The sequence below is a fragment of the Cryptomeria japonica genome, chromosome 2 (genome assembly GCF_030272615.1).
Source record: "Cryptomeria japonica chromosome 2, Sugi_1.0, whole genome shotgun sequence".
NCBI classification, from domain to species: domain Eukaryota; kingdom Viridiplantae; phylum Streptophyta; class Pinopsida; order Cupressales; family Cupressaceae; genus Cryptomeria; species Cryptomeria japonica.
Genome location: NC_081406.1, coordinates 180,938,370 through 180,950,731, shown reverse-complemented (window position 1 = coordinate 180,950,731; position 12,362 = coordinate 180,938,370). Strand labels below are relative to the sequence as shown.

At 35.6% G+C, this 12,362-nt stretch overlaps 1 pseudogene; it reads left to right on the top strand.

Moving 5' to 3' along the window:
- The first annotated feature begins 1,682 nt into the window (after positions 1 to 1,682).
- Positions 1,683 to 10,484, top strand: LOC131053761 (caffeoylshikimate esterase-like; annotated as a pseudogene).
- The last annotated feature ends 1,878 nt before the right edge of the window (positions 10,485 to 12,362 follow it).

Genomic DNA, 12,362 nt, shown 5'->3' with positions numbered 1-12,362 from the left:
GTGAAACTCACTCAATACAAATGCACATATTAGTAAGATTTTTAACCTCAGAAAGTAATTCCTTTTTTTTTTGGTCTCATATATATATATATATAAAATTTATTGTATTTACATATTTTAATGGGAAAAAAGCCCCATAAAATATATTACTAATCTCTTTTGTGTGTTTCTAAGTGTTTTTCCTTGTAGGTTACTATTTAGCATGTCTATGTTATTACCGATGAGATGATGTACAAAGCAAATGTGCCTAGTAAATAATAGCTAGTATATGGTAGAATGTGTTCATAGCATTGTCATCCCCTTTGAAAAGATTTGTCCTCTAAGCTTGAGATGAGAAAACTTGGAGAGAATGCTAGTGGGTTCCCAAGTGCCATCTTGATTTTATTAGACTAGGATCTTATCAATAGACTTATTGTGAGGGTGCTTGGTACATTGATCCAATATAACCCCAAGTTATAAAAACATGGATACTTCAACCAATGCTACTAGCTCTATTAGAATTTGAGTAGGAGCCCCAATCACTTTCTTGAGACGAGAGATGAAAAATGTGGTGGAGCTTAATTAGAGGAGGTTTTGAGTGCCAATTTGTATTCGACCTCACCAATGTGTTGGAGCACCTAATAAGGCTAATTAAAATTGGGACCTAACTATGATCTTACTTGTTTTCCGATGAAAGTTGCTTTAGGAATAGAGACATATAAAACCAATCATGAATGTCAAAGGTATGCTACTTAATGTTATCAACCTGTTTTTTCATGTGATTTTGTGTCAATGTCAAATTAGTATTAAAGAGCTAGGAGATGTTGTCACTATTGCTAGAGTATTACCAACTATTGCAAACTAGGAAATGCTTGTAATATAAGTATCAAAGGAAGGTGGAGGAGTACTATAGAGGCCCTCATAAAGGGTTATTTTGGAAGCACCATGATAAGTTGTATCATACCACTACTTACCCAAAGATAGCCATCATAGATATTGTCCCTAAATTGCTTAAACACACAAAAGAAGAAGAAGAATACTTATCAATATATTTGTTAACAATCTTCTTAATTTGACCATTAATTTGAGGATAATATGTTAAATTCATTTACAAGATACATTATTAACAACAAAATTATTTCAATACAACATCGAATTACCAACACTATATCCAGAGAAAAAAGATTGATCATCCTATAAACTGCCAGAGAAATATATTTCCAAATCTATTTCCAGAACATCATTTTGGATCACTGAGAATAGTATTCAGCATAATACTACAATTCTACTTTCCAAACCAGATTCTGGTTCCTTCATCTTTTAAAACACATGTTTTATTTAATTACTATCTCAGCTCTTAATTCTAGAGTTGTTTGCTTATCTGTCTGATTTATTATTTTAGTAAGGAAAACCGTTTAATGTATTTACAGGAACACACACCAATAATAATAGTAGAATCAGAATTCTGTTGTCTTTTAAAATGAATATCATAACAATTATAACAATAATAAGATCAATGCAAACGATGATTTGATTTGGGTATTTGATGAATCCTGCAGGGCAACTGACTTGCAATTTTATTTCTATATACATTATGTTGTTGAAGCCCCCAAACCCTCGATGCTTGATAACATATGCTTTAAAAATTGAGTGTGTAGCATCTCTGCTCCTCCTTGTATCTCAGCTTGGGAAAGGCATATAGCATGGAACAAACTTTAGACATCAAGTATGAAGAGGTAAAGTTTCAGTTTATATTGATTCCTTATAACTTAATGGGTTCACTAATAGTTTCATTGTATTTTATACCAGGAATATATTTTCAATAGAGGATTCAAGTTATTTACTTGCAGATAGCTGCCCTTAAATCAGAAAGTCAAGGCTCTGATATGTCTCTGCCATGGTCGGTGTGAATTACATGAATGAGAATGATTTTCTTTTCAGGTTCTTCTTATGTTTTATACAAGATTGTGGGTCCTTTCAAAATTCTATTTATCTATTAATGATAAATTTTATATGCTGTCACTTATAGGTTATGCGATGGAATGTAGCATCTTCATGCAAGGTATTCACAGAAAAGATGTGATGGATGATATGTCTTGCTTTTCTAACCCTGTAATTTGATCTTAATGGATTGTATGTAGCTTACAATTTAACATTTAATTATGCATATAGAATTTTAGGCATGTAAAAGACCTGAGTCTTGTTGTACAGTTGATCATCTAGAGCTGTTTTTGCTAGGTGTGGGAGTTAAGCTTGCAAAAGCTGGATATGCTGTTTATGGAATTGACTATGTAGGACATGGCAAATCTGAAGGAAAACGGTGTTTCATAGAGAGCTTCCAAGACCTTGTTAATGACTGTGAGTCTTTCTTCAAGAGCGTTGCTGGTAAGTCATATATTCTCATGTATTAATAAATATATGCAATTTCATGTGAAATTACAAATGTATGTTTATTCATTATATTATAATTTGATTTTAAAAAATAGATATTAATTTTTTTTTTTTGGTTTAAATCGTGTATGATATTTTTTATTATCTATGTTTTAGATCATATTATATGATCTATTGTCAGGATGAAATAACTAGTTAGAGAGCAGAAATGATAGATCATGTAGCATGAGAAAACATTGATGATGAAAAATATAACACACTGTTTAAGCCCAAAAAGAAAAACCTAACATTATAGACTCTGGAAATTAAATGACTTTGAAACATAGGTATGTCTATATCTATATCTCTAGACATAATAGAAAATATAAGGACCCATATGTAAGAGCTATCTAAGAGATGTCCTAAAAACTGGATAGACCACCAATAACCTGCCAATTATTAGTTCATAAATATTTTTATAGAATATAACTAATTTATGATAAATTATTTAATGGTCAAATTTTACTCATTCAACAAAGAGAAATATAACTATTATTATATTTTTATTAATCAAATTTGACATTCAGTTCTAAGAGATTTCCACAATCCATCATATAATTATCAAGAGTGCATTTCTGGATTGATTGTGTGTAAGATTTTTGCATCAACGTTCACACTCCGTGATCCATCATCAGGATGTGATCCGAAACGTTGATGAAAAAATATTACACACAATCTAATCCAGAAATGCACTCTTGATAAATTTTACATTTTTAGCTTGTTTAATATTTAAAAAAGTCATACAATATAATCATGATTTTTGATCTAAATTATCAATTATAAAAAGAATATTACACATCATCATGAGAAAAAAGAATAGATATAAAATCACACCTCTAAAATTCATTTGGGATTAATATCTAGATCACAAAACATAGAAATAAAACCCTGAATAAGAAGGTCATAATCCTCATCATCTTTTTCTTTTCCTTTATTTTAATGATTTGAGTTTAGCTGGGAATTCAAATTACAAGATCTGGGTGTGAACTTATAATATTTTAGAAATTGAACAAGCTGGAAAAAACTTATGGAAAATGAGCTGAGCCTTCAAAAGTCACTTTATTTGATTTGCAGATCAAAATATATACATGTACATCAGTGTGAAGGTCACCACATCTTCTGGAATTAGAAATGAATAGTTGGATGGGGACAAAATTACAAATAACAAATCAAACTGAAATCATTAATGAAACTAGTGTATTTTATCACGCCAATTTTGACGTGGTCAAAAATCTTTGTACGGTAGTTAAATTTTGAATTTTTTTATATCGCTGGAAAGAGTTTGAAGAGATCTAGATTCAATCTTTTAGAACCTTGTTTATGACAACAGTTTTAAGAATTGAATATTTTTTTATGAATGGAAAGAACTCGAAGAGATCTAGATCCAGTCCTTTAGAACCCTGCTAATAACAACAGTTTTAAGAGGTCAATGATAGTTTGGATCTTAAATTCTATTCTGAAGACCTCTGAAAATGCGATTTTATGAAATATAAAAAAATAAAAAAATAAAATTTTTGATATTTTCCATTTGTTACTGTGAAAAGACCTCCTTAAAATATGAATATTTATTTAAATAAGTTTTCATGGCTCAGTTTCCAAGTGATATTTCAATACTGTTATCCTATACAGATTTGTTTGAAACTCTGAATTTAAAATTTCAATACTGTTATTCTAATATCTCAGAGAGTGAGGAGTACAAGGACAAACCGAGATTCCTGTATGGGGAGTCCATGGGAGCAGCAGTGCCACTTTTACTTCACAGGAAACTGCCCACCTATTGGAATGGTGCGGTCCTCATTTCTCCAATGTGTAAGGTAATCCCCATTTCATATAAGATCATAGGGAAGTCGGTTTTGGATTCTATAAGTTTGATTATAAGCACAGTTATAACCTACTGCTGTTTTCAACAGATTGCAGACAACATAAAACCTCATCCATGTGTGATTAAATTTTTAACAAATACAGTGACAAGAATATTTCCCACATGGAAAATTGCCACCAAAGGCATCATTGACAGTGCCTTTAAGGATCCCTTAGTCAGGCAGCAGGTACATTATATTAGTACTATATGCTAATAAAAATTGATTTACTCTAAGTTTAGAGATGCTAATAAAAATTTGTATCAGTGCAGATCAGAGCAAATCGGTATATTTATCAAGGCAAGCCTCGGCTATGGACTGCTCATCAGCTTTTCCAAACAAGTGCTGATATACAGAAAAAACTAAATAAGGCATGTAACAATTCGATCATCATATTCAAAAATATCATAATTCTGTTAATATTTTTAGTTAGTAAGTATTCATTCTTTTGTATACTCATATATATTACGAATTGATCCTGTTTTATAGATATTATTATTGAAATGGCTACACCTGAATTTGGTTGATGAAATGTATATAGGTGACTTTGCCAATCTTGGTATTGCATGTTAGTTTGTTAGCTTTGGACAGCTGTTTGTCCAGATGTAATTAATTAGTAAATAATTGTTTTACTAACTAATTAGTTAGAGTAGGGACAATTATTTGTTAATTAATTGACCACTTTTGGAAGCAACTAGAAACCAATTTTGTTATTGGTTGTTGGGTTGTTTTAATCTCAACCGTTGATTGAGAATCAATCTCGGCCGTTGGTTTATCAATGAGGGTAGTATAAAAGGAGGTCTAGGGGCATTTGGAAAACGCATCTTGGAGAGCATTTGCAGTGTTAGCAAATGTGTTTGTAGTAATAGCAAACAGTCTTGTAGTGTTAGCAAGAGGCGCAGTGATAGTGTTGGGAGATAGCAGTGGAGGAATATCAGCAGGAGGAATTGGGAGATTGTCGAGGTTTTGCCAGTGAGAGGCAAGGAATTTTGTATCTCTTAATTTGCTGAAGTTTAATATATTTCTCATTTGCAGTACTGGTTTTCCCTTTGGGGTTTTTCTAGGGACAACTTGTCCGAAAATATCGTGTTCACTGTGTTGAGTATTTTATGTGTTTTGTGGAGTTGTAGTTGTGTTATTTTTCAATATTTGTTGAGAAGCAAATAATCTGTATGAGATAGGAGATTAATAATTAGTAACTACAATAGAATTTTCACATGGTATCAGATCTAAGTTGAGGGTAGAAAAGGTTTACCCTAGGAAGAAAAGAAATTAAAGGTTTATAAAACCTAGTTTGACCTCTTTCAAGTTATTTCTTTTATTTCTTTGAGATGGCCGTAGCTGGTTTGAGAGATCAAGATAGATTGGATGGTGCCTCGAATTTTGGTGTCTAGAAAGCCAGAATTTCTTTATTGCTGGAAGAGAGTGGTATCAAGGAGTATGTTACTAGTGTTGTAGCTGTTCCCTCAGATGCAACACTGCATGCAACATACAAGAAGGACAATGCCAAGGTGAGGAGGATAATCCTTGATGGTGTCAAGGATCATATTGTTCCACATATCGCAGAGTTAGATACTGTGAAGAAGATGTGGGACGCCATTCTGAATCTATACCAGAATGCTACCACCAACGGAAAGCTGATTCTCAAAGAAAAGTTGAAGAATACCTGGATGAACAAGGGAGAAGACGTCACAAGTTACCTGACCAGGCTTAGACTTGTCAAGGATGAGTTAGCAGTTGTTGGAGATAGTCCCATTGATGATGAGCTAGTCAGAATAGCCCTAAATGGGTTTACTAAACAATGGGATGTCTTTGTTCAAGTTATCAGTGGATGAGACACCTTACCGAGTTGGGATCGACTTGGAGTGATTTCACTCAGGAAGAGTTTAGACTTAGTCTTGTCAATGGAGCCAACAACAAGAGTCAGAAAAGTGAGGTGGAACAGGAAAATGTTGCCCTAGCAGGAAAGGGGAAATCGAAGAAGGGGTCTAGCAAAGGATCAAGCTCACAAGGTGAGAAGAAGAAGAAGGACCTATCTAAGGTCAAGTGCTTTGGTTGTCATGAGTTTGGCCACTATGTCAGTGATTGCCCAGAAAGGAAGAAGAATGGAAATAAGGGCAAGAAGTAGGTAGCAGCTTCAACAAGTGCAGATGAGCTCTCTAGTAGATTGGAAGATGAGTTTGCACTCATAGCTTGTATGGTTAGCTCAACCTCACAGAGTGTTTGGTATATAGACAGTGGGGCGTCATTTCATATGACAAGAGTAAGAGGGTACTTCTCCAGTTATAAGGAGGAGAACACCAGTATCCAGATTTCTATGGGAAACTTGTCCAAGCTCAACTCAGTTGGCAAAGGGACTATTCAGTTTCAGAGGGAGAATGGAAAGGTAATTTCCCTTCATGATGTGTTGCATGTGCCAGGCTTAGGTATGAATTTGGTTTCTGTATCTGTCCTTCAGGATAAAGGGTATAATATTCTCTTTAGAGGGATGCATGTTTTGATTAAGCATAATTATTGGAAATCACCTGTATCTATTGGAGTTAGGAGTAGACGCCTTTATAGGCTGCAGTTTGACACTCCTAAGGCACTCATGAGCAACAGTAATCCTAGAGATCTTGGAGAGCTATGGCATAGGAGGATGGGCCATATACATCATGGAGCACTTAAAATGCTTCATGAGACAGTGACAGGTGTTCTTGAGGTGAGCACAGAGCATGATGACGTATGTAAAGGATGTGTGTTGGGGAAGTTTGCGAAAGCATCTTTTCCAAGGAGTGACACTAGATCCAAGGGTGTTCTTGATTTAGTATATTCAGATATATGTGGACCTATGTCAATTACTATGTTACTTTTATTGATGATTTCTCCAGGAAGACCTGGATATACTTCTTGAAGACCAAGGATGAGGTTTTCAGTCACTTCCAAGAGTTCAAGGCTCTTGTGGAGAACTTGACAGGAAAGAAGATTAAGGTTCTTCGATCAGATAATGGAGGCGAGTACAAAAGGAATGAATTCTAGGAGTTCTGTACCAAGGAAGGAATCAAGAGAGAGTGGACTGTTCATTACAATCCACAATAGAATGGAGTTGCTGAGAGGAAGAACCGATCTATATCGGAGGCAGCAAGGGCTATGCTACATGACCAGGATATGTCCCGCTACTTATGGGCAGAGGCATGTAGTACAACAGTGTACATACAGAATAGGGTTCCACATAAGGTACTAGGTAAGATGACACCAAAAGAGGCTTTCACAGGGAAGAAGCCAGATGTTAGTCACTTCAGGATATTTGGAAGTTTGGCATATTGCCATGTTCCAGGTGATACACGTACCAAGTTAGATCAGACTGCAGAGAGGGGGTACTTTGTGGGGTACAGTGAAACCTCAAAGGCATATCGAATATTCATTCCGGGGACCAGGCGGATTATTGTTCGACGTGATGTCAAGTTCATGGAGGACAAGGCATTTAGAAGGTCCAAATATTTGCTAGCAGATGATCAGAGTGAACAGTCAACTGAAGCTCCAAGAATCACTCAATCAAGTCAAGGGCAGCAAAGCTCAAGTACAGTTACTAGTACTAGCAATGGCTTAGGTGGAGAGTGTTCACAGAGTATAGAGCATCAGGTGCAAGAAGAGTTGCATCAAAAGGACATGGAGGTTGATATTTCATCCTCTAGAGTTGGCAGTAGGAATCGTGAGGTTCAACAAAGAGATACTCAGAAGTTAGTGGGAGCTCCTAGGAGGAGTATAAGAGAAAGGAGAAAACCAGCCAAGTTCAATGACTATGTGGCACTAGTTAGTCAGTTGGTAGATAGTGAGCCTTCTAGTTATCAGGAGGCTGCACAACATCAAGTGTGGTGAGATGTGATGGTTGAGGAATATACCTCAATAATGCAGAATGATGTGTGGGAGGTAGTGCCTAGACCAATAGATAGAGCAGTGGTTGGATCACGTTGGATCTATAAGATCAAGCATGGTGTAGATGGTAGCATCGAGAAATACAAGGCAAGGTTTGTGGCCAAAGGGTTCTCTCAGAAGGAGGGAATAGACTATGAGGAGACATTTGCTCCAGTGGCTAGGTATACTTCTATACGAGCCGTAATCTCACTTTCAGCGTAGATGGGATGGTAGATCCATCAAATGGATGTTAAGACAACATTCCTTAATGGAGAATTGAAAGAGGAGGTATACATAGAACAACCATAAAGCTTTGTAGCACACAACAAAGAGACCCAGGTGTGCAGAATGAAGAAAGCTTTGTACGGACTCAAGTAGGCTCCCAGGGCATGGTATGAGCGCATTGATAGTTACTTGTAGGAAATGGGCTTCGTGAAGAGTGAGGCAGATGCTAATCTCTACTACTTGGTAGTTGGGGGTGAGATACTCATTCTTGTTTTATATGTGGATGACTTGTTTTTAACAGGTTCATTGGGGCTCATAGAAGAGTGCAAGAGGGACCTTGCAACAGAGTTCGAGATGAAGGATTTGGGACTTATGCACTACTTTCTAGGCATGGAGGTATGGCAGACAGATGGATAGATTTTCCTTGGACAAGGGAAATATTGCTTTGAAATCTTGAAGAGATTCAGGATGGAGGATTGCAAAGCCATGTCTACACCCATGATCACAAATTCGAGGAAGGTAGACACATCCAAGGAGAAGGATGTAGATCCCACCTTATACAGGCAGTTGATTGGTTCTCTCATGTATTTGGTCAACACTAGGCCAGATATAGCTTTTGCAGTCAACACTCTTAGTCAGTTCATGGTAGAGCCAAAGAGAGTGCATTGGATAGTGGCAAAGCATGTGCTGCGTTATTTGCAAGGTACAATCAAGTATGGGATTAGATATTCTCGAGGTGAAGGAATCAGGTTGATGGGCTATACTGATGCAGATTGGGTAGGTAGTACAACAGACAAGAGAAGCACTTCAGGGTGTTGTTTCAGTTTGGGATCAGGGGTTGTCTCTTGGTTCAGTAGGAAGCAGAAGTTTGTGGCTCTGAGTTCTGTAGAGTCAGAATACATAGCAGCTAGCATGGCGACATGTGAAGCTATATGGCTTCGAAAGTTGCTAGTAGCCTTGTTTGGTCAGAAGGTTGAGACTACAGTGATACATTGTGACAATCAGAGTTGCATCAAGTTGACTAAAAATCTAGTGTTTCATGATAGGTCGAAACATATAGACATCAGGTATCACTTCATCAGGGATTGTGTACAGCGAGGGATTGTTCAGCTACAATTTATACCTACAGATCAGCAGGTAGCAGACATTCTAACAAAGGCATTGGGGAAGGCAAAATTCATCTTCTTCAGAGAGAAGTTGGGTGTCATGCAGAACAGCTTCCTCTCTAAGAGGGAGTGTTAGTTTGTTAGCTTTGGACAACTGTTTGTCCAGATGTAATTAATTAGTAAATAATTGTTTTACTAACTAATTAGTTAGAGTAGGGACAATTATTTGTTAATTAATTGACCACTTTTGGAAGCAACTAGAAACCGATTTTGTTATTGGTTGTTGGGTTGTTTTAATCTCAACCGTTGATTGAGAATCAATCTTGACCGTTGGTTTATCAACGAGGGTAGTATAAAAGGAGGTCTAGGGGCATTTGGAAAACACATCTTGGAGAGCATTTGCAGTGTTAGCAAATGTGTTTGCAGTAATAGCAAACAGTCTTGCAGTGTTAGCAAGAGGCGCAGTGATAGCATTGGGAGATAGCAGTGGAGGAATATCAGCAGGAGGAATTGGGAGATTGTCGAGGTTCTGCCAGTGAGAGGCAAGAAATTTTGTAACTCTTAATTTGCTGAAGTTTAATATATTTCTCATTTGCAGTACTAGTTTTCCCTTTGGGGTTTTTCCAGGGACAATTTGTCCGAAAATATCATGTTCATTGTGTTGAGTATTTTATGTGTTTTGTGGAGTTGTAGTTGTGTTATTTTTCAATATTTGCTGAGAAGCAAATAATTTGTATGAGATAGGAGATTAATAATCAGTAACTACAATAGAATTTTCACATTGCATGGAGAAGATGACCGAGTAACAGATCTTGGTGGAAGTGAAAAGCTTTACAGATCTGCAGCAAGCTCTGACAAGACGCTAAAGATTTACCCTAACATGTGGCATGATATAACTTATGGCCAGCCCAGTCATCTTATAAAAATGGTGTTTGGTGATATTATTGGATGGTTGAATCAATGTAGTAGGGTAGATGAAAGTGTTCGATGATATTATTTGATGGTTGAATAAATTTTAAATATTTGAAATGAAAATTATAAATTTGGTATCTATTATAAAAAATATGATAGAAATAAAAATTTAAACATGATTTTAAATATTTACAATGATTTTATAATTTAAAGTCAATAATTAGAAGGTATTTTCATGGTTTGTTAGAGTTGGTTATTAGAAATCACACTTATTATGCAATTGGTATGTTGATAGGTATATATAATAAGGTATTATGTAGACAAATATGAAATTTAAAAGAAACATATATTTACATTTGTTAAGCATGTTTCAAGTTTAGATCCAAATTGCTTATTGGAGTCTAGTGGAGTGATGCTTTTTTATCCTAAATGTAGCTTGGATTGAAGTTTTATATTGTCTGCAATTGCAATTTAGATGTCACATTCCTAGACCTAAGAATGCAAATATGTCATAGTTAATCAAATTCTTACATTTTGTTGTCCTCAATCCTGAACTCATTCAAAATTAGGACACCCTCCCCCCCTTCTTTTATATTTAATCTTTCATGGCTTTGGACCCTCTAAGTTGGTCTCTTGTGGCTTACCTCAAAGTTTGTGAGACCGAATCATAAAGGTTTTTACTGATTTTGTGTCTCTCTTTTGTCTTTTTACATTGACTTGCAATTTGGGTTTTAGAACCTGAAATACAAGTTAGTGTGTCCTTTAACTTGCAATTTGGGTTTTAAAACCCAAATTGCAAGATTTATTTGAGCTTGTTCAAGTTGCACTTCAGGTTTTAGAACTCGATATGCAACTTGATGCACATCGGGTTCTAAAACCCGAAGTGCATACATTAATGACACTTGTGTGCATTAAATTGTTTTAAGAGTCCGTTTAAAACTCTTTTTAGTGCCATTTAAATATTTGTTTTTGCCATGCATTTTCCATTGTCTTTCTCCTGCATTAATCCTCACTCTCTGTTTGTGCACTGATCATCAACTTCCCCCTTTCGGATTTTGCTGTGTTTCTTAGATTTCTTTTATTTTTTCATAGGTATGTGTTTCTCTTCTTTTTCTTTTTTTAGGGTTTTGATTTGTTTTTCAAAGTTGTTTTTATTCGTGTAGGGTTTTGTTGTTTGTTCTTCCTCCAACATGTGATGGATGTGATTAAAATCTCGACCAACACATGTTTTGTGTTGGACGGGATTTGAATCTCGTCCATCTCATTGTTTTTGGCTTTACCATTAGTTGCTGGCCGAGTTTTCATTCCTGACCAACAACAAAATAACCATTGTGGCTTTGTTTTGTATAACACATGCTGGTCGAGACTTAGAACTCGACCAACATATGAAACATGCTAATTGGGTTCTAAGTCTCGATTGGCATGTGTTGTTGATCTTCCCCTTTGCCAACATGCTGATCGAGTTTCAAAACTTGATTAACATGTAAAGCATACTGATCAAGTTTTGAAACTCAATCAACATCATTACTCTTTCCTATGTCATAGTTGTTCATCAGGTTTTGAAACTTGGTGAATAACCATCTCTACCATGTTATGTTCATTGGGTTTTAAAATCCAATGAACAACCTTGAGTTTTGCAGGTTTTAACCAAAATTGCAAATACCACCCCCTAAATAACAGATCACGTTTTAAAACCCGATGTGTAACTTTTTGCCAATCTTTCTTTTTAAACTTGTAAATCGGGTTTTAAAATCTGATTTACAAAATTTCAGCTCCATTGAGCTATAAATCGGGTTTTAAAACTCAATTTACAAGTTTGTCCACAAAATGAAATTTTCTAACATTTTAAAAATTTCTTTAGGCAAATTTGCATTTCCTGATGTCAGAGCCCCTGCTTGGGAAAAGTATGAAGTACAAATATAAAAAATACCTCAATATGTTCCTAGAGAGCTTAGTC